The sequence below is a fragment of the Haematobia irritans genome, chromosome 3, assembly GCF_050003625.1.
Source record: "Haematobia irritans isolate KBUSLIRL chromosome 3, ASM5000362v1, whole genome shotgun sequence".
NCBI lineage: Eukaryota > Metazoa > Arthropoda > Insecta > Diptera > Muscidae > Haematobia > Haematobia irritans.
In genome coordinates this window covers 140,238,934-140,263,721 of record NC_134399.1, presented here as the reverse complement: position 1 = coordinate 140,263,721, position 24,788 = coordinate 140,238,934, and the positions used below count along the sequence as shown (strand labels likewise).

The 24,788-nt window shown below is 33.8% G+C and overlaps 1 protein-coding gene across 4 annotated transcripts in view; it reads right to left on the bottom strand.

Moving 5' to 3' along the window:
- LOC142228290 (frequenin-2) overlaps positions 1 to 21,836 on the bottom strand; it is a 236,324-nt gene extending 214,488 nt beyond the window's left edge. For 2 of the 4 annotated variants that reach the window (XM_075298680.1, XM_075298677.1), the window contains exons 1-2: positions 21,278 to 21,836; positions 7,427 to 7,460 (exon numbers count right to left, since the gene is read on the bottom strand). The gene's annotated coding sequence lies outside the window, so the exon portion shown is untranslated. The remainder of the gene's footprint in view (positions 1 to 7,426; positions 7,461 to 21,277) is intronic. The other 2 variants (XM_075298678.1, XM_075298679.1) reach the window with 2 other exon arrangements.
- Positions 21,837 to 24,788: the final 2,952 nt, after the last annotated feature.

Genomic DNA, 24,788 nt, shown 5'->3' with positions numbered 1-24,788 from the left:
GGGGGTATAATAAGTTTGTCATTCCGTTTGTAACACATCGAAATATCGATTTCCGACTATATAAAGTATATATATTCTTGATCAGGGAGAAATTCTAAGACGATATAAGCATGTCCGTCTGTCAGTCTGTCTGTCTGTCTGTTTGTCTGTTGTAATCACGCTACAGCCTTCAATAATGGCGCTATCGTCCCGAAATTTGGCACAGATTAGTTTTTTGTTTGCAGGCAGGTCAAGTTCGAAGATGGGCTATATCGGTCCAAGTTTTGATATAGTCCCCATATAAACCGACCTCCCGATTTGGGGTCTTGGGCCTATAAAAATCGTAGTTTTTATCAGATTTGCCTGAAATTGGAAATCTAGAGGTATTTTGGACCATAAAGAGGTGTGTCGAAAATGGTCCGTATCGGTCCATGTTTTAGTATAGCCCCCATATAGACCGATCACCCGATTTTGCTTCTTAGGCGTCTAGAAACAGTATTTTCTATCCGATTTGTCTGAAATTGAAAATCTAGAGGTATTTTAGGACCATAAGGAGGTGTGTCGAAAATCGTTCGTATCGGTCCATGTTTTGATATAGCCCCCATATAGACCGATCTCCCGATTTTGCTTCTTGGGCGTCTAGAAACTATATTTACCATCCGATTTGCCTGAAATTGGAAATCTATAGGTATTGTGGGACTATAAAGAGGCGTGTCGAAAATGGTCCGCATCGGTCCATTTTTTGATATAGCCCCATATAAACCAACCTCCCGATTTGGAGTCTTGGGCCTATAAAAACCGTAGTTTTTATCCAATTTGCCTGAAATTTGAAATATAGAGGTATATGAGGACCATAAAAAGGTGTGCCAAAAATGGTGCTCATCGGTACATGTTTTGATATAGCCCCCATATAGACCGATAGCCCGATTTTGCTTTTAGGGCTTCTACAAACTATATTTACCATCCGATTTGCCTGAAATTGGAAATCTAGAGGTATTTGAGGACCATAAAAAGGTGTGCCGAAAATGGTGCTCATCGTTCCATGTTTTGATATAGCCCCCATAGAGACTGATTTCCCGATTTTGCTTCTTGGGCTTCTAGAAACTATATTTTCTATCCGATTTTCCTGAAATTGAAAATCTAGAGTTCTTTTGGGACCATAAAAAGGTGTGCCGAAAATGGTGCCCATCGGTCCATTTTTTGGTATAGCCCCCATATAGACCGATCTCCCATTTTGCTGCTTGGGCTTCTAGAAACTATATTTACCATCCGCTTTGCCTGAAATTCTTGAGCTACAATAAACTGTATTTATTACACACTGAAAAAACAGTGAACCCACCAGGAAGAAAAATTTCGGTTAATTTTAAAAAATTTTGAATATTTTTAGAAAATTTGAACTAAACAGTATAACATACGCTGGCATCACATCGATGTCATAAAAATAAGTAAATATTTTTCGACAAATTCAAGAAAATTTATTAGACATAATTAAGTTTTTTCACTTGTTAAAGAAAATTTTGTAGTTTGAAGGAAAAAATTGGAGTTCAAAATTGCAAGAATGTCTTTAGTGACATACGAAGTTCATGATGAACGCATTTGTAGTAAAATTTACAAATTTAAAGAAATATTGAACTATTTTGTGGAAGACACGAATTTAGTTAATCTTTATGCTTCATTTGAGTATATTTTTTCCTCGGTTTTAGTTAATTTAACTAACGTAAACAAAAAATTATTAGCGTAAAGGAAACTTTCTCCAAACATAATAATTCCATGAACTAAAATAAAGATAAATTGGCTTTAGTGAAATAGAGAGTTCTTTTTTTTTTTTGAGTGCATGATTTGCCTAAAATTCGAAATCTAGAGGTATTTTTAGACCACAAATAAGAGTGCCGAAATTGAGGTATATCGGTCATTTTTTGGTATAACTCCCATATAGACTGATCTCTCGATTTTTACTTCTTGGGCGTCTAGAGACTATATTGTCTGGCCGATTTGTTTGAAATTGAAAATCTGGAGGTATTTTAAGATCACAAATATGTGAGTAGCAAATTGTGCCTGTCGGTCCATGTTTTGGTATAGCCCCCATATACACCGATCTCCCGGCTTTATTTCTTGGGCTTCTAGAATCCGTAGTTTTTATCCGATTTTCTGGAAATTAGTTATAAGGTCTTTTCGTTTATTCAACGATTGTCTCTACAATTTGTGTCAAAAGAAAACTTTGCTTGTCTAAAATTACGTTTCTCAAAAAAGAAAACACTCCTTTCAGGGTATAGCAGGCGCACTGATCATGAAAATTGCTTCAAACTGAAAGTAAAAGTTCCAGATTTTACTCATCGTATTTAAATAAATGCGGAAAAATCTGCAGATTTAAGATTTTAAATCAAGTCGTAATTTCAACATATACACGATATGTTTATATTTTCTCTAAAACTCAAACAAAATTGGTTCTCATAAATCCAGAATCTTATCTGGTCTTCATAGGTAGAATCTTTAAAGTTTGTCTTCGGGAGTTGGCTCGTTTGGGAGAAGATTTGTCATCAAACCCCCTACAATTCTACAAAACAAAACAAACAACAAAATTTTCTGTAGAAATGAAATTTTAACAAAATTTTCTATAGAAATGAAATTTTGACAAAATTTTCTATAGAAATAAAATTTTAACAAAATTTTCTATAGAAATAAAATGTTGACAAAATTTTCTATAGAAATAAAATTTTGGTAGATTATTTTTGGCTCCAGTGGCAACCATGATTATGAACCGATATGGACAAATTTTTGTGTGATTGGGGATCGGCTCTATAACTATAGATCGATATGGACCAATTTTGGTATGGTTGTTAGCGGCCATATACTAACTCTACGTTCAAAATTTGAACCGGATCGTATGAATTTTGCTCTTCCAAGAGGCTCCGGAGTTCAAATCTGGAGAACAGTTTATATGCGGGTTTTATAAAGTTATGGACTGAACTGGACCGGTTGTTAGATACTATATACTAACACCATGTACCAAATTTCAGCCGGATCGGATGAAATTTATTTCTTTTTGAGGCTCCGCAAGCCAAATCTGGGGATCGGTTTATATGGGGGTGTTCAAAATAAATATCTTTTGAACATGAATGCGATAACGCCGACAATAGAAATATCTTAGAATTGGTCCCTATCATTAGATAGAGATTAGAGAGATTACTTAGGATCGCCATAAAATCATTGTACTAGCTGATAAGAGCGCATGTGTGTGGGATCTTAATGTAACAAAATAGATAAGAGATAGCTGTGTGCGACAATCAGGTGGTCTAATGCACAGGCAGTTTAGTTTGTAAGAGTATATAAGGAAGAATATTTTTGTAAATAAATTGGTATGAAAAGTATACTCATCTGGATGATAATCCAACAGGGGGCTATATATAATTATGGACCGATTTGGACCAATTTTAGCATGGTTGTTAGAGAACATATACTTACACCATGTTCCAAATTTCAACCGGATGGGATGAAATTTGCTTCTCTTTGAGGCTCCGCAAGCCAAATCTGGGGATCGGTTTATATGGGAGCTATATATAATTATGGACCGATGTGGACCAATTCTCGCACGGTTGTTAGATACCCTATACTAACACCATGTTCCAAATTTCAACCGGATCGGATGAAATTTGCTTCTCTTAGAGGCTCGGCAAGAACTTTTGATATTTTGAAAACCTAATAGGTTAATCAACATTTAAAATGTTGAAAGTTTACTTTGGATTGAAAATACAATATGATGCAAACATACATGGTGGCTTCTATGTAATGAAACAAAGAGCTATATTTTTCAGTCTCTTTTTTATTTTTTTATTATATTTTGGCCCATTCACAACATAGCGCATATGTGTGCAACACCCAAAAAGCGGCGAGATAGACCCATAGTGTCTTTAGCAATTTTGTTCAGGGCCAGTCCTTGAGTACGGTTGCCACAGTTGGTAGAATTCTAACAAAATTGTTAAATTTTTTAATGTTTGGTAGATTGGTAGAATTCCTAATGTTTTGGTAGATTTTGCAAAATATTTTAACGCCGCCTAAGAAGTACTTCACACATTTTCTATAGAAATAAAACCTTTGTAACCTCTTCTATAGAAATAAAATTTTAAGAAACTTTAAAATAGAAGTATAATTCTGAAAATTCGACAGAGATAAAATTTTGACAAAATTTTCTATAGAAATAAAAATTTTAGGAAAAATTTCTATAGAAATACAATTTTAGGAAAATTTCTATAGAAATAAAATTAAGAGAAAATTTTCTATAGAAATGAATTTTAGAGAAAAAATTTTATAGAAATAAAATATTCACAAAACAATTCTACACAAATAAAATATTAACAAAATTTCCTACAAAAATAAAATTTTGGCAAAAGTTTGACAACATTTTCTATAAAATATAACAAAAAATATAAAATATTGACAAAAAATTTCTACACAAATAAAATATTAAAAAAAAAAAATTTCCTACAGAAATAAAATGTTGACAACATTTTCTACATAAATTAAATTTTGGCAAAAGTTTGACAAGATTTTCTATAGAAATAAAAAATTTAGGAAATTTTTCAATAAAAATAAAATTTAGGGAAATTTTCTATAGAAATAAAATTTAGAGAAAATTTTATATAGAAATAAAATTCAATAGAAATAAATTTCTATAAAAAGAAAATATTAACACAATTTTCTACAGAAATAAAATTTTGACAACATTTTCTACAGAAAAAAATTTTGACAGTTGGTAGAATTCTAACAAAATTGGTAAATTTTTTAATGTTGGGTAGATTGGTAGAATTCCTAATATTTTGATAGATTTTGCAAAATATTTCACCCCGCCGAAGAAGTACTTCACACATTTTCAATAGAAATAAAACCTTTGTAACCTCTTCTATAGAAATAAAATTTTAAGAAACTTTATAATAGAAATATAATTCCGACAATTCGACAGAGATAAAATTTTGACAAAATTTTCTATAGAACTAAAAATTTTAGGAAAATTTTCTATAGAAATAAACTTTATAGAAAATATTTATAGAAATAAATTTTAGAGAAAAATTTCTATAGAAATAAATTTTAGAGAAAATTTTGTATAGAAATAAAATATTGACATAAAATTTCTATACAAACTTTGGCAAAAGTTTGACAACATTTTCTATAAAATATAAAATATAAAAAAATATAATATATACAAAAAATTTCTACACAAATAAAATATTAAAAAAATTTCCTACAAAAATAAAATTTTAGCAACATTTTCTACAGAAATAAAATTTTGAAAAAAGTTTGACAACATTTTCTATAGAAATAAAAATTTTAGGAAAATTTTCTATAAAAATAAAATTTAGGGAAAATTTCTATAGAAATAAAATTAAGAGAAAATTTTCTATAGAAATAAAATTCAATAGAAATAAATTGCTATAGAAAGAAAATATTAACACAATTTTCTACAGAAATAAAATTTTGACAACATTTTCTACAGAAAAAAAAATGTTGACAAAAATTTGCAAAATTTTTTGTAGAAATAAAATTTTAGTAAAATTTCTATTGAAATAAAATTTAGAGCAAATTTTCAATAGAAAAAAAAAAAACTTGCAGAAATTTTTCTATAGAAATAAAATTTTTAGAAATTTTCCTATAAAAGTAAAATTAAGAGAACACTTCTATAGGAATATAATTTAGAGAAAATGTTCTATAGAAATAAAGTTTTGAGAAAAATTTCTATACAAATAAAATTTTGACAACATTTTTATAGAAATAAAATATAGAATATTATTTAAACAAAAGATGACATAAAAAACAAAATAGCTTTAATAAATAAAATTTAGCAAAATAAGATTTTTTTTGCTGGTAGATTGGTGATAAAAAGTTCCGCAAATTTTGGTAGATTATTTTTGGCTCGAGTGGCAACACAAAAAAAAAATGAACTAATTTATAGGAAGAATGAACTACCTCGCACGAAAATTGAACTAAATTTTACTGCACATTTTGAGATTTCCACAACGCGTTTTTTTCTGTGCAGTGTCCCAATGTCTAAACACAGATTTAGACATTGTGAGATAACAGATTTAGACATTGTGAGATAATTTTCTGGCTGCTTGATGTTTGGATGGAAGGCCATTTCGGTACTACACAGAAAAAAATTTCCGTAGTTAAACTAACGCTAAATTTAACTTATTTTATATTATATTTATTATTTTATTTTATTTGCTTGTAGTTAAATTTTATTATTTTTATCGAAATTTTCCACAGCTTAATGAAATCTTACTTTTTTAAGTATGTCTCAAAAATTTTATGAACTAAACGTGAGTTTAAAGTTCAATGACCATACACATAAGTTCAATATGAACTACTGTATGGTTAAAATGGACATGATTTGGCGCCAATGATTTTCTTCTTTACTTTTAATTGATTTTTTCTTCTATGAGATGATGTAATTTCGTGAACTCCAGTTAAAAAGTACAACAGGACATTGGTAGTTCATTCTTCCTATAAAACAGTTCACTTTTTTTCGGTGAATTTTTCCTCGAAATTATCAACCAATTATCAGAATAAATTCGTATAATTAATTAAAACCGAAAGTGAATTGCACTTGAACCTCCTGAAAAAAGGTGTTTTGATAGTCGACTTTGCCTTAATAATTTTCGCTTTTCCTTTGCCAAAGTCAAACCATCGATTTGAAAGCGGTTGACAGGGCATAGTTTGAGCGTGTTTCCTCATTTTATGCTGAGTTTAGAGTTTTCAGAGTTTAGATTTCTTCAAGTAGTAGTGTGAAAACTTTATTAAATTATTTTAATTTTCTACCTCACATCGATGTTTAGAGTATTTGAAGTGAATCGTACTATTATATTCTCCATTAAACAATTTTAAAACATCTATGCTTTGCAAACGACCAAGAAATTGGTCTCACAAACCAAAAAACAAACTTCTGTCAAACTTTTTCCATCAACCACTCGAGTTCTCGGAAATATCTCACCGGCTTTAACTTGCCTTTATTTATTTGCCTTTAGTTTTTCACTGTGACACATTTGTCAAGTGGGCGATCTTAATTGCTTGGCCAGCACAACTGTCTTGGCTGCCACTTTGTGAAGGAGTGGGTATGGAAAGGGGGACGACACACTTATATTTGTAAAGTTGAGCTTCTATAGAAATTGTTTTCGAATTCAATCACGTCCTTAAATACAATGTAAATGTTGTTCCTTTGCGTAGACATTAATTTAAAAAGGTTCTTAACTTCATTCACGATACTAGACAGGAGGCAATAAAACAAACCATTTAATGTATAATTTGGAACACTTAAGATTTTAAAATAAATCTCTATATACTTTGGTGCACGTAACTCATGAAACATGTAATGTTTGAATCGTTTTAGAGCCAATAAAAGAATTGTGTAATATGGGATAGATAAAATTAATATTAATGAACAATATTGTAAACGTACCTTTATCACTGAAACTGTGCAACATTCATGTAATCTGAAATCAAAAAAATGTCCAAGATAATTGTTAACATATCGATTAGAATTTCATAACCAATATTTGGTAAATTAAACAGAAATTAATTATATTTTATTATACTGGAGATAATTTCATTTTCTCTCAGCGCACTATGGGTAATTTGACAAAAATTAATAACAATTAAATTTAAAAGATGAAATTTTTGGAGGAGTTATGTAATGATAGGCTATGAGAAAATTTTAAATTAAAAAGATATTGCAATTTATATATTTTTAAATAACTTTTGCGATTGTTTTTTTTGATTTATTTTGAATATATGTAATTTAATCGAATTTAATTCACTTTCAAAAATATCGCCTAATCCTGTCTCGTAAGTATTTTCGCATTTGGAAATACTGTCATTCAACTCCACAGATACTTCAGATACAAATTCAAAAAGCAAAACGTGCTAACATAGGTGATGCGTGGTACGGTATCTACAGGGTGCGGCTAAAGTTACTATATGATGTAAAATAATTGTAACTTCTTTGCTTGCGAGTATTTAACTTTTTCTTTTTTCCTATTTCAGAAATTAAACTTGGGAGAATATTTAAAAATGGAACGCTATACAATTGCGCAAAGAACTAAGATTGTTTTTCTATTCATCGAAAATTAATCGATAATTATTTCTCAACGTGCATACAGAAGATTTTATGGTGTAAGAACTGCTCCAGCGGGTCCAACCATTCGTTCGTTGGTGAAAAATTTTGCTGAATATGCGACTGTCGGAGATTCAGGACGTACGGGCAGACCTCGAACTGGCAGATCGGCCGAAAATATTGATGATGTGCGACAGAGCGTCGAAGAAAATCCGGAGACATCAATGAGAAGATGATCTTCCCAGTTGCAGCTTTCTGACCGCACTCTTCGGCGAATTTTAAAACACGATTTGCACCTCTTCCCTTACAAAATCCAACTAGTCCAAAAACTAACTCCTGAGGACTTCGTATTGCGCTTGGAATATGATAGAGCAGTTTTAAATCTCGTTGATCAAAATGAAAATTTTTGGTCAAATTTGAGATGGCCACCACGATCGCCAGATTTGACTGCACCGGATTTTGTCTTGTGGGACTATCTCAAAGACAAAGTTTATGTGTAAGCCCCAAACCTTGCAGCAACTAAAGGACAACATTCAATAAGAAATTGATCGTATATCACAAGAAACACTCAACAAAGTTATGGAAAATGCCATAAAAAGAGCACATTTTTGCGTTAGAGAAAACGGTTCTCATTTAACTGATATTATTTTTCATAATTAATGTAAAAAAATAACATAAAATAAACTTTCTTTTTATCATATATTTTTTTTTTATTCCATTCAATAGTTATTTAAAAACCAAATCATATAGTTACTTTAGCCGTACCCTGTATTTATAGACAGCAAACAACTAAATTGAAAATTGAGAGCATTATGACATTAAAAGTGAGTGTTTAGACATGGCCATATTTACAATCTGAATACTGAGGAAAATCATACCAGAGTATCAAACGTTTTTAGGTTTGTGACTGTCGCAAAGTTTTAAACGTCGTAAACGTCACATACGCGTCGTCAATATAGAAAAAGTATCAATCGCTGCAAACTCAAACTACTTCAGTCGCGTCAGCTGGATATCCAATATCAGAGTATATTCGAAGAAGTTTCAACTCTCAGGATTGTGTGGTAAACGTGACGATCTGTACATAAACATTTTTAATATTTTTCTTAAAAGACTTTTTTTAATTTACTTGAAACACTCAGAAATGTCACCAGCATTAATCAGATGGAATATACCACCGCTGAAAAACTTTTTGGTGTTTGGTCGAAACATTGCACCACTGTGGCTCCCTATCATATGTTAGTGCATATGTTTGCAACACCCAGATGGGCTTTTAGGTTCTTTGGCCCCGGCCCTTGAGTCGTTCTATAAATCATAAATACCCTTTTGCAAAGTTGCCTAAAAATTGGTTCAGATTTAAATGTTTCCCATATTTATACCCTGCGCCACACAGTGGAACAGGGTATTATAAGTTAGTGCATATGTTTGTAACACACAGAAGGAGACGAGATAGACACATGGTGTCTTTGACAATAATGCTTACGGTGGGTTCCTGCGTCGATATAACCATGTCCGTCTGTCCGTCCGTCCGTTCGTTCGTCTGTCTGTGAACACATTTTTGTGATCAAAGTCTAGGTCGCAATTTAAGTCCAATCGCCTTCAAATTTGGCACATGTTCCTAATTTGGGTCAGAATAGAATCCTATTGATTTTGGAAGAAATCGGTTCAGATTTAGATATAGCTCCCATATATATCTTTCGCGCGATATGGACTTATATGGCCCCAGAAGCCAGATTTTTGGCCGAATTTGTTTGAAATTTTGCACTAGGAGTAAAATTAGTAGTATAGTGAAGTGTGCAAAATTTGATTCAAATCGTTCAAATTCAAATCGTTCAAATTTAGATATAGCTTCCATATATATTTTTCGCCCGATATGGACTTATCTGGCCCCAGAAGCCAGAGTTTTGGCTCAATTTGGTTGAAATTTTGCACTGGGAGTACAATTAGTAATATAGTCATGTTTGCCAAATTTGATTGAAATCTGTTCAGATTTAGATATAGCTCACATATATATGTTTTTCTGATTTCGACAAAAAATGGTCAAAGTACCAACATTTTCCTTGTAAAATCGCCACTGCTTAGTGGAAAAGTTGTAAAAATGACTCTAATTTTCCTAAACATCTAATACATATATATTGAGCGATAAGTCATAAATAAACTTTTGCGAAGTTTCCTTAAAATTGCTTCAGATTTAAATGTTTCCCATATTTATACCCTTCACCATTACTGTGGTACAGGGTATAATAAGTTTGTGTATTTGTATGTAACGCCAAGAAATAATTGTCATAGACCCATCTTTTAGTATACCGATCGGCTTAGAATGAAATTCTGAGTCGATTTAGCGATGTCCGTCTGTCTGTCTGTATATGTAATATTGTGCACAAAGTACAGGTCGCAGTTTAAGTCCGATCGTCCTCAAAATTGACATAACGTCTTTCTTCGGGTAGAAGACAATCGCTATTGATTTTGGAAAAAATCGGTTCAGATTTAGATATAGCTGCCATATATAGTTATCACCGATTTGATCATAATTCACGTATTTATGAACCGACGTTCTTCAAATTAAGTACATTTGAATGTTTTATCAGTCCCGTAAAAACTGCTAAATATCAGCTAAATCGGTTCTGATTTATATATAGCTCCCATATATATCGTTCGTCCGCTTTGGACATATATGGCCCCAAAAGCGAGAGTTTTGCCCTGATTTGCTTCAAATTTTGCACAACGAGTACGTTCAATAGTATCGTTAATTGTGCCAAATTTAGTTGAAATCGGTTCAGATTTAGATATAGCTCCCATATATATTTTTCGACCGATTTGGACTTATATGGCCCCAAAAGCCAGAGTTTTGCCCTGATTTGCTTCAAATTTTGCACAACAAATACGTGTAATAGTATCGTTAAGTGTGCCTAATTTGGTTAAAATCGGTACCGATTTAGATATAGCTCCCATATATCTTTCGTCCGATTTGGATTTATATGACTTCAAAGGCCAGGGTTTTGCCCTGAGTTGCTTGAAATTTTGCACAAGGAGTACGTTTTATAGTATCGTTAATTGTGCAAAATTTAATTGAAGTCGGTTCAGTTTTAGATATAGCTCCCATATATATCATTCGCCCGATTTGGACTAATATGTCCACAGAGGCAAAAGTGCTACTCTGATTTACGTGAAATTTTGCAGAGGAAGTAGAATTGAACTTGAAACTTTGCACAGGCAGTAGAATTAAGGTTCTGCTTATGCGTGTTTATTTTGGTTGAAATCGGTTCAGATTTTGATATAGCTCCCATATATATCTTTCGCCCGATTTTCCGTCATATGACCACAGAGGTCAAAGTCGTTATCCGATTTACGTGAAATTTTGCACAGGGACTAGATTCAACAAAGTAACTATGCATGTGAAATTTGATTGCAATCGGTTCAGATTTCGATATAGTTTCCATATATATGTTTTTCCTACATAGGCAAAACTGGCCGAAATACCTACATTTTCCTTATCAAATCGCCACTGCTAAGTCGAAAACTTATCAAAATGACTCAAATTTTCCTACTACTCTATTACACATCTTTCGACCGATAAATCATAAATACACTTTTGCGAAGTTGCCTCAAAATTGGTTCATATTTAAATGTTTCCTATATTTTTTTACTAAGATTGTGTTCCACCTCAGCACATAAGCCGACTTAAATGTAAAATCTATAAGTGGTGAAGGGTATAATATAGTCGGCCCCGCCCGACTTTAGACTTTCCTTACTTGTTTTTTACTAACATTGTGTTCCACCCTAATGCATTAGCCAACTTAAATTTTGAGTCTATAGATTTTGTAAAAGTCTATCAAATTCTGTCCAAATCGAGTGATATTTAAATGTATGTATTTGGGACAAACCTTTATATATAGCACCAACACATTTGACGGATGTGATATGGTATCGAAAATTTAGATCTACAAGTGGTGCAGGGTATAATATAGTCGGCCCCCCCCCCCCGACTTTAGACTTTCCTTACTTGTTTTTTACTAAAACTGTGTTCCACCCTAGTGCATTAGCCGACTAAAATTTTGAGTCTATAGATTTTGTAAAAGTCTATCAAATTCTGTCCAAATCGAGTGATATTTAAATGTATGTATTTCGGACAAACCTTTATATATAGTACCCAACACATTTGGCGGATGTGATATGGTATCGAAAATTTGGTGCAGGGTATAATATAGTCGGCCCTGCCCGACTTTAGACTTTCCTTACTTGTTTTTTACTAACATTTTGTTCCACCTCAGGGCATGAGCCGACTTTAAATTTTAAATCTACAAATTTTGTCCAGATCGAGTAAGATTTATATATACTTAAGGTTGGCTGATAGGTCCCCGGTCTGACACATAGATGGCGTCGCTAGTATTAAATGCATATTATTTTTACATAGTACGAACCTTCAAATGATTCGTGTCAAAATTTGACGTCTGTAAGTCAATTAGTTTGTGAGATAAAGCTTCTTGTGTGAAGCAACTTTTGTTATTGTGAAAAAAAAAATGGAAAAAAGGAATTTCGTGTTTTGACAAAATACTGTTTCCTCAAGGGGAAAAAATACGGTGGAAGCAAAAATCTGGCTTGATAATGAGTTTCCGGACTCTGCCCCAGGAAAATCAACAATAATTGATTGGTATGCAAAATTCATGCGTAGTAAAATGAGCACGAAGGACGGTGAACACAGTGAACACCCGAAAGAGATGGTTACCGACGAAAACATCAAAAAAATCCACAAAATGATTTTGAATGACCGTAAAATGAAATTGATCGAGATAGCAGAGGCCTTAAAGATATCAAAGGAACGTGTTGGTCAAATCATTCATCAATATTTGGATATGCGGAAGCTCTGTGAAAAATGGGTGCCGCGCGAGCTCACATTTGACCAAAAACAACAACGTGTTGATGATTCTGAGCGGTGTTTGCAGCTGTTAACTCGTAATACACCCGACTTTTACCGTCGATGTGTGACAATGGATGATACATGGCTCCATCACTACACTGCTGAGTCCAATCGACAGTCGGCTGAGTGGACAGCGACCGGTGAACCGTCTCCGAACCGTGGAAAGACTCAAGACTCCGCTGGCAATGTAATGGCCTCTGTATTTTGGGATGCACATGGAATAATTTTTATCGATTATCTTGAGAAGGGAAAAAACATCGACAGTGACTATTATATGGCGTTATTGGAGCGTTTGAAGATCGAAATCGCGGCAAAACGGCCCCATATGAAGAAGAAAAAAATGTTGTTCCACCAAGACAACACACCTGCCACAAGTCATTGAGAACGATGGCAAAAATTCATGATCTGGGCTTCGAATTGCTTCGCCACCCACCGTAAAGGGTGATACGGTCAAAATTTGGTCAAGGGAAAACGCGTGTAAATCGGTGAAATCGTTTATTTAAAAAATCAAACTAAATTTCTTTTTCAAGTTCAATTAGTATAAAATTCAGGAAAAATTTTCAGTTAGGCTTTCGCTTTTCCAAATCCGAATTGCCGGGCCTCACGCTGTACACCTGCCATCAGATTTTGTACAGTCACCTTGTCCACCTTCTTCGCCGCAGAAAGCCAATTTGCCTTGAACTGCTGCTCGTCCTTATCAGTTTTTTTGGACTTCTTTAGGTTCCGCTTGACAATAGCCCAGTATTTCTCAATTGGGCGGAGCTCTGGCGTGTTGGGAGGGTTCTTGTCCTTGGGAACCACCTGCACGTTGTTGGCGGCGTACCACTCCATTGCCTTTTTACCGTAATGGCAAGATGCCAAATCCGGCCAAAACAGTACGGAACAACCGTGTTTCTTCAGGAAAGGCAGCAGACGTTTATTCAAACACTCTTTCACGTAAATTTCTTGGTTGACAGTCCCGGAAGCTATGAAAATGCTGCTTTTCAAGCCACAGGTACAGATGGCTTGCCAAACCAGATATTTCTTTGTGAACTTTGACAGTTGTATGTGCTTGAAAATATCTGCTACCTTTCCCCTTCCTTTTGTCGTATAAAACTCCTGTCCCGGAAGCTGCTTGTAGTCGGCTTTGACGTAGGTTTCGTCGTCCATTACCACGCAGTCAAACTTCGTCAGCATCGTCGTGTACAGCCTCCGGGATCGCGCTTTGGCCGTCGTATTTTGTTTATCATCGCGATTTGGAGTCACTACCTTCTTGTAAGTCGATAGTCCGGCTCGTTTTTTGGCTCGATGCACGGTTGTAGACGATACACCCAACTTATTTGCGGCATCTCGGAGAGAGAGGTTAGGGTTTCGCTTGAAACTACAGGCAACTCTCTTTGTCGTCTCAACGGCTTCCGGTTTTCGATTTCCTCCCGATCCAGACTTCCTGGCTGTCGACAAACGTTCCCCAAGCACTTTAATTACATTTGTAACGGCTGATTTGGCAACTTTTAGCGATTTTGCCAGCTTTGCGTGTGAGTAGCTCGGATTTTCGCGATGCGCGAGCAAAATTTTGATACGCTGCTCTTCTTCCTTGGACGGCATTTTGACAACTGAAGAGTGAATTCCAAAATCAAAATAAGAGCAACATTCTACACACACACACCTTCAAAATGAGGGGTGTTCAGGTTTTTTAAATGCAAATTTGAAATAAATGCGTCAAGTTTATATTGACCAAATTTTGACCGTATCACCTTTATTCTCCCGATCTGGTCCCCAGATCTGACCTCAAAAGGATGCTCGCTGGGAAAAAATTTGGCTGCAATGAAGAGGTGATCGCCGAAACTGATTCCTATTTTGAGGCAACACCGAAGGAGTACTACCAAATTGTATCAAAAAATTGGAAGGTCGTTATAATCGTTGTATCGCTCATGAAGGGAACTATGTTGAATGATAAAACGAATTTTGACAAAAAAAATGTGTTTTGCTTTGTTAGTTGGAAACATAATCTTTATATATAGCACCCAACACATTTGACGGCCTTGATATGGTATCGAAAATGTGGATCTACAAAGTGGTGCATGGTATAAAATAGTCGATCCTGTCCGACTGTAGACTTTCCTTACTTGTTTTTACTAACATTTGGTCCACCCCAGGGCATTAGCCGACTTTAATTTTAAGTCTATAGATTCTGTAGAAATCTAACAAATTTTGTCCAGATCGAGTCAGATTTAAATGTAGGTATATGGGTACAAAAACCTTTTATACATCAACCAGCACATTTGACGGATTTTATCTGGTATCGAAAATATGGATCTGCAAAGTAGTGCAGGGTATAATATAGTCGGTCCCGCCTGACTTTAGACTTTCCTTACTTGTTTTTAAATAAAAACATTTTCTTGTGAAAATTGTTGATTTTCGGAAGATAAGAACTCTTGTGAACCCATATGAAGTCACAAATTATCTAAAACCTTGCTATTCTGCATATCATTCGGCTAGTATCTCAGCTATAAATGTAAAAAATAACAAAGGCACATTCTTATTAGTCCAGGCTTAGAAATCTGCAATTCATCCTTCAAAACTTCAAAGATTTTTGGTCTGAGGTCGTTTTATTGTGTATTTAATTTTATAATTAAATTTTATATGTGCAACCAAGTTTTCCCATACGAAAATTAATACAACGAGCAATGAAAATTCCTGATCACATTTTTCTATGCAGTGCACTGTGTTCAGTGAAATCATGAAATTATTCAAAATTTGATTTAAAAATAGAAACAATTTAATCGTCATTAATTACACATCGATTTATATATTTGGAAAGTGTGAAACAAACAACAACATTTCCTCCACTGAACTGAATCGATTGGTATTTACGATAGAGATCGAAAAAGAAAATGAACAGAAATTGTCCATGCCAACGAATAAGGGATGTCGTAACCAAAATAAATCGAAGATTATTCACTTACTTAAGATATTTAGCACTATTCACTGGCTTTGTGAGCGAGCAAAATACCATATAACGAAAGAGGCCAAATGCCATCTGGTATTTTGATACTGCTATATCTTGCGAAAAGAACAATCAACAAATAAATGAAAATATGTGGCCTACCTCGAAACGAAAATAAAAACTAAATTTTATTGAAGACGTTGTTTATTTAAATAAGAAAACATGAATTGTTTAAATTTGCTTTTAGTAAACATTTTCCTTTTGCAGAGATGTTGATGTATTTAATTATATCAAAATAGATTAAAATCTATAAAGTAAAAAGCGAATAGTTTCTTAATTAAGTATTTTTAAGGCGATGAAATCTTTGGTAAAGCGTATTTTTTTTGTATGTTTTGTTTTAGTTAAATCTTGCTTGCTTTTGGTTCAGAAATTTTACTTTGGTATGTAGAATTGTTGATCTTAGATCTCAAAAAATAAATAGCATTTTCGCTTCAAATGAAACCGTTTTAAAATGAGAATATACAAAATTAAGTTCGACCGGGCCGAATATTAGATGCCCGCCACCATGAATTTGATGACAAATATTTTCCCAAGCTTCCCGAAAATAAATGTAAAGATGTTACCTGTGAAGTCTAGATCAGATTCTGAATTTATAAGAACCATTTTTTGTTTGAATTTTAGAGGAATCACAAACATCTCTTGTAAGTGTGCAAGAAAATGATGAAATAACTCCTTGATTTGAAATCTAAAAGCTGTAGATTTTTATCCTAATTATTTAAATGATTACGAGAAGTAAAATCTGAAAATGTTAACATTCAGTTTCAAGGAATTTTCATGATAAGAGCACCTTCTATACCCTCAAGAAGTGTAATCGATGTATATGGAGGCCTTATCCGATACACGTTTTTGTGAGTATAAAATACCCGTATGCTTATGATTTCAGGCAAATCGGATAAATCCTACGGTTTCTAGAAACCCAAGGAGTTAAATCGAGAGATCGGTCTTATGGGAGCTATACTAAAATATGGACAGATACAAATTAGATAAAACTACGGTTTCTATAAGCCCAAGAAATAAAATCAGGAGATCGGTCTATATGGGAGATATACCAAAACATAGGCCAATACACAGCATTTTCGGCACACGTATTTGTGGTCCTCAAATACCTCTAGATGTCCAATTTCAGGCAAATTTGATAAAAATTACAGTTTTTATAAGCCCAAGAAATAAAATCTAGGGATCGGTCTTTATGGGGCTATATCAAAATATTGACCTATACTCATCATTTTCAGCATACCTTTTAAGGGCCCTCTAGATTTACAATTTGAGGCAAATTGGATAAAAACTATGGTTTCTAAAGGGTGGTTAAAATTTCAAGGGCCGATGTTTATTTTGAATAAAACAAAAACTATTTAGGAAATTATTGTAATTTTATTTTATTATGATATATTGGTATTACTCAATTATGTACGGAACAAAATATCGGCCAAATGGGGGCCGCGACCTCGGTGGCAGACCTTCATCCGATGGTCTAAATTTTCGATGACGCTGAGGCATAATGGAGGTTCTATGCCGTTAATGTGCCGAATTACCTTGAATTTTCTGGCTTATCGACGTACACCTTTTTTTCAAATAACCCCAAAGAAAAAAATCCAACGGTATCAAATCACATGATCTATGCGGCCAATTGACATCGCCATTACTTGAGATAACACGGCCATTGAATTTGTTGCGCACAAGAGCCATTGTTTCATTAACTGTGTGGCAAGTGGCACCGTCCTGCTGAAACCACATATCGTCCACATCCCTATCTTCCAATTCGGGCTATAAAAAGTTCGTTATCATCTCACGATAGCGAACACCATTCACAGTAACTGCCTAACCGGCCTCATTTTGGAAAAAATACGGCCCGATGATGCCGCCAGCCCATAAACCGCACCAAACAGTCAATCTTTGTGGGTGCATTGGTTTTTCGACAATCACTCTTGGATTCTCATTCGCCCAAATGCGGCAATTCTGTTTATTGACGAATCCACTGAGGTGAAAATGTGCCTCATCACTGAAGATGATTCTCTTCGAAAATTGATCATCCACTGTTGCCATTTCTTGGAACCATTCTGAACATTCACGACATCCATGGTTCAAATTGAGTAAGCCTGAAATAGAGAAATGTCAAATAAAATTCCGAAAAAAACTTGGCGTTTAGGCGTGGTTTACATTCAACATCGGCCCTTACAATTTAACCACCCTTTATAAGCCCAAGAAATAAAATCGGGAGATCGGTCTATATGAGGACTATACCAAAACATCGACCGATACCCACAATTTTTGGCACCCCTCTTTATGGACATCTAGAGGAACTAGATGTCCAATTTCAGGCAAATTGGATAAAAACTACGGTTTCTATAAGTCCAAGAAATAAAATCGGGAGATCAGTCTATATGGGGGCTATACCAAAACATGGACCGATACCATTTTTGGCACACCTCTATATGGGCCTAAGATACTTCTAGATTTCAAATTTCAGGCAAATTGGATAAAAACTACGGTTTCTATAAGCCCAAGAAATAAAGTCATGAGATCGGTTTATATACGGGCTATACCAAAACTGGGACCGATACTCACCACTTGCGGCATACCTCTTTATGGGCCTAAAATATTTCTAGATTTCAAATTTCTGGCAAATTGGATAAAAACTACTGTTTCTATAAGCCCAAGACCCCAAATCGGGAGGTCGGTTTATATGGGGACTAAATAGCTTAGGTTAGGTTAGGTGGCAGCCCGATGTATCAGCCTCACTTAGACTATTCAGTCAATTGTGATACCACATTTCTGAACTTCTCTCTTATCACAGAGTTCTGCCCGATTTCATGTAGGGGTCAATGTCAAGGGACCTCATTTTTATAGCCGAGTCCGAACGGCATTCCACATTCCAGTGAAACCACTTAGAGAAGCTTTGAAACCCTCAGAAACGTCACCAGCATTACTGAAGTGGGATAATACACCGCAGCAAAACTTTTTGGTGTTCGATCGAAGCAGGAGTCGAATCCACGACCTTGTGTATACATGGCGGGCATGCTAACCATTGCACCACGGTGGCTCCCATATATGGGGACTATATCACAACCTAGACCGATACAGCCCATCTTTGAACTGGACCTGCCTGCAAAATTTCAGCACGATTGCTTCATTATTGAAGACTGTAGCGTGATTACAACAGACAGACGGACATGTTATATCCTCTTAGAATATCTCCTTGATCAAGAATATATATATTTTATATAGTTAGACAGTTAACTTCCCCAGCAAAAAAAGAAAATGTCGCCAAAAAAGTAGTGAAAAAGTTCTGTTTGGATCTGGAAGTGGTGCAAAATTGGCGCAGAAGCGATGAATTTAACATGGGCTAGTCATAGGATGAATGTCCACCATTTCAATGTCAAATAAATCATTTTTATAATTTTTTGTGAATTCTAACGCTTTTTTGAAACGTTTGATCTCAAATATTTTCATAAATTCACAATTTTTTCAGATTGGATCTAGAATTTTTTTCAACAAAATTTTGTACAATTTTATGAATTCTTACTCTGTTTTTAACCTATTTGAAACAAAAAGAGATAAAATTACCTATTAAAAGTATGAAAAAAATATGTTATAAAAATTTAATGAAAAGAACTTCCTGGGTAGTTAGAATAAAGAACATCACTGGGAGTGCATCCTGTGGAAGTGCTTTTAAAGTTGTGCCTTTGGAAGAACTTCCAAATTTTTTTGCTGGGTTACTGTATTACAAAAAAACAAATATTGCCTTATTTTATGTTTCAACAATTTGATTTGTTTCAACAATTTTTATGGGACAAACACTTGTTATAGTTTCTGCCATAGATATCTTGTGTGGATTTGTTTCATCAATTATTTACACTTAATTCATTGACTACTACATACAACTACATCCCATTTCAAACTATAATAAATAATGATGGATTTTTGCGTTATTTTATTATACCACAAAATGAAATACCGAATAGGCTATGAAAAATCGATCATCATCGCCGATGTTGGCATTGAAGCAATTAAGTGCTACAATCGAATATAATAAGGAATCAAATAGGAAATGAAAATATTTTTTCTAAATTTATAGTTTTTTCCTAGAAGTAATAATGCATGGAATGTGAATTCAGCTGTTAATTAGATAAAATATTTATATATATATATATATATATATATATATATATATATATATATATATATATATATATATATATATATATATATATATATATATATATATATATATATATATATATATATATATATATATATATATATATATATATATATATATATATATATTTGACTTATATGTTAAGTTATTACATTATACTTTGCTTGTTCTAGATGATGTATTGAAACTTCGAATGGCCTCAGCAAGGGCCTTGAGCTTGGGTTGATATTAGGGTTCGATATTAGTGTTTTTCCCGCGAACGGGGTCTGGAGTATTTGCTATTTTTTCGATCCCGCTTACCCGAGAATTATGTGCGGGAATTCCTGGGAATTTTTCTTTACAATATATTACATATATTGAAGGGTTTTATATCGCAAAAGACAGTTGCAATCTAGTTAAAGTGGTTTTTGGAAGTCTAATGGTACCAATGTAAGTCAACTGTATATTGGTTAAAAGGCTCCCAACATATTATATGTTCACATACCCCAACATCATAATATTTGGCAGTATCCAACAAATATTTGTTAAAAAAAACGATAATTTGGAGGGTGTCTGCAGTACAAATAGGATGACAAAATTAGTATGCACCCATCCACCATTGCAGGGTATAAAAATACTCTATCCCTACATATTCCCAGCCCGTATAAATAGCACTATGTCAAAAAAAAAAATAATAATAAATAAACTATATATTTATTTATACACATGTTTCATTGTTTCACTCAATTTGTTTATCCATTCATATATTATATGCATTATTTTATATCCATTGCAGAGAAACGTAAACCACATCAAAATTAATCGCTAGCCAAACACACGCACACACACAATATTGATGAACACATTAACTCGTACATATTGCTCTTTTATATTGTTTGTGGAACATGACACATGTTTTGCATAATGAAAAGCGAGAGAGAAAGGGGGGAAAGACAGAGAGCGAGACATTGAAATAGAGAGAAATAGTGGGAGATTGGCAACCTGTTTATATCTCAAATTCAAATATTATGACAGATAACAATTTTTGATTTGAATGGCTGATGCAAACGGAATGAGAGCCATAAATGTTTGGTATACACTATTAGAAATGTTGATAGAACTTAATCCATATATCATTTTAATATATATATATATTACCTGGATGAAATTTTGTGAAATTAAACAATATTGAGTACACAAAAACCAAAAATTATAACGTAAATACCAATAAAATCGTTTTATTTATTTATTTTTAATTTTATATATTCACATTTTTACACCATACACTTTGGGAACTAGAAAATCCAAATAAAAATCTAAATGCTAATTAATTATATTCATTTTTTTTTTTAACACAACTTTAAAAAACATATTAAAAAATATCCCATTGATTTGCTATCATGGGGAGGACCACTTCAAATTTAATTATTTGTTTGTTTTTTTTTTTCTATTCCTATTAATAAAAATTACACTATTTATTTTGATAATCAAAGACGAAAACTAATTTTCATTTATATCAAATCGAAGAAAATATTTCCCATTTAAGTTTTTCATTTGTCGACAGAGTTTAACGCAAAAAAAAGCAGAAAAACTACAACAGACGCCACAACTACCATGCGCTTTTAGACAACGTCTTCCGTCGTTTCGGTCTAGAGACTATCAACTATACTATCGAATACGACACACGTAGTGGCATAAAACAACGCGATTGTGAACATCTGCCGCCTTACTGAGAAGTGTAAATAGCAAAATGCTGCTCTAAGGCCTCTGAGGGTGAAGCAAAATGAGCACCACTGCAAAGTAGCTCCGACATGGTAGGGAGGTAGGTGGCAGTAGGCAAATATCAAAACGGTTGGGTGAACAAAAAGTACCGGATTTTGTTGCCGAAAAATAAACTATGTGTTACTTTGAATAACATTGGCTGTAGTTTTTATTTTTTTTTCTGGTATTCAGATATGCATATATATACATATATATAGAGAGATTATCGTATATTTGAGATAAAAGCATACAAAATTGTTTAAACAAAAGATATAGAAATCAAACATTGAAGAAAAAAGTGGACCCTTACTGCTTTATTTCTAAAATATATACAATGATATCAGGGCACAGTGTTTATGGCCAAAGTAAAAATGGCTGAAAGCAAAATAGGCAACTAGTTAAGAAGGTCGATTATTTTAATTAATGGTTCTTTGAGTGTATGCTTCGAAAGTAAAACTAAAATCTGTAAATTTTACTTTGGAGGGTCAGCGCCAAAATACCTCGATATTCATTATCAGGAAAATCGGATAAAAATCGAGGCTTCTAGAAGCAAAGGAAATCAAAACAGGAGATTGGTTTCTAGAAACCTGGATATGTAGGTCGATCTATGCTCCAAAAAAAAAAAAAAAAAAAAAAAAAAAAAAAAAAAAAAGTATATACGTCCGTCAGTTCGGCCAGGACGAATCTTATGTAGCCTCCACCATGGATTGTGTAGAAACTTCTACTAAAGACGGTCATCCACAATTAAATTACTTGGGTTGCGGCCGATGGCAAGGCATCTTAAAACTTCTTAACATCATCTTCTAAATTGTAAGTTACTTCATGCGGGATATATACTAGACAAAGGAAAGTTCGATTAAATACGGTCAGTTCTTGACCGGTATATATAGGGAAGAAATAATTACGAACCGATATTAACTTTTGTGCGGTAATTATACAGTCAGAATTAAAATACGGGGGCTACATATATACAATTAAGAACACTGGTCTACCAAAAATGGAAGATTTTTTACTGTTTGGTAGATTGGTAGAATTCTTGACGTTTTCGAAGGTTATGCAAAATATTCCTCTCCAACTATGAAATACTTCATAAAGTTTCTATAGAAATAACATTTTGACAAAATTTTCTATAGAAATATTTTTTTTACAACATTTTCTATAGAAGTAAAATTTGGACAAAATTTTCTATATAAATAAAATTTTAAAAAATTTTCTATAAAAAATAAAATTTTATCAAAATTTTCTTTAGAAATAAAATTTTGTCAAAATTTTTCTATAGAAATAAAATTTTGACAAAAATTTCTATAGAAATAAAATTTTAACACAATTTTCAATAGAATTAAAATTTTGACAACATTTTCTATAGAATTAAAATTTTGACAAAATTTTCTATAGAAATAAAATTTTGGTAGATTATTTTTGGCTCGAGTGGCAACCATGATTATGAACCGATATGGACCAATTTTTGTGTGATTGGAGATCGGCTATATATAACTATAGACCGATATGGACCAAATTTGGCATGGTTATTAGCGACCATATACTAACATCACGTTGCAAATTGCAACCGGATCGGATGAATTTTGCTTCTCCAAGAGACTCCGGAGATCAAATCTGGAGAACGATTTATATGGGGGCTATATATAATTATGGACCGATATGGACCAATTCGTGTCCGGAGGACAAATCTGGGGATCGGTTTTATGGGAGCTATATATAATTATGGACCGATGTGGAGCAATTCATGCATGGTTGTTAGAGACCATATACTAACACCACGTACCAAATCTCAATCGGATCGGATGACTTTTGCTCCTCTAAGAGGTTCCGGAGGTCAAATCGGGGGATCGGTTTATAGGGGGGCTATATATAATTATGGACCGATGTGGACCAATTTTTGCATGGTTGTTAGTGACCATATACTAACACCATGTACCAAATTTCAGCCGTATCGGATGAAATTTGCTTCTCTTAGAGCAATCGCAAGCCAAATTTGGGGTCCGTTTATATGGGGGCTATACGTAAAAGTGGACCGATATGGCCCATTTGCAATACCATCTGACCTACATCAATGACAACTACTTGTGCCAAGTTTCAAGTCGATAGCTTGTTTCGTTCGGAAGTTAGCGTGATTTCAACAGACGGACGGACATGCTCAGATCGACTCAGAATTTCACCACGACACAGAATATATATACTTTATGGGGTCTTAGAGCAATATTTCGATGTGTTACAAACGGAATGACAAGGTTAATATACCCCCATCCTATGGTGGAGGGTATACAAATTTTGACAAAATTTTCTATAGAAATATAAAATTTTAAAAAAATTTTCTATGGCAATAGAATTTTGGTAGATTATTTTTGGCTCGAGTGGCAATCGTGATTTTTCTGTGATTGGGGATCGGTTTATTTGGGGGCTATATGTAATATCAATCGATACGGACCAACTTTGGCATGGTTGTTATCGGCCATACATTTGCGAAATGTACCAAATTTCAACCGGATGGGATGAATTTTGCTCCAAGAGGCTTCGGAGGTCAAATTTGGAGATCGGTTTATATAAGGGCTATATATAATTATGGACCGATATGGACCAATACTGACATGGTTGTTAGAGACCTTAGTAAATGGTTTCTAACAACCATGCCACGTACCAAATTCCAACCGAATAGGATGAAATGTGATTCTCTTAGTGGCTCCGCAAGCCAAACCTGGGGATCGGTTTATATGGGAGCTATATATAATTATGACCCGATGTTTACCAATTTTTGCATGGTTGTTAGAGACTATTTACCAACACCATGTTCCAAATTTCATCCGGATCGGATGAAATTAGCTTCTCTTAGAGGTTCCGCAAATCAAACGTGAGGATCGGTTTATATGGGGGCTATATATAATTATGACCC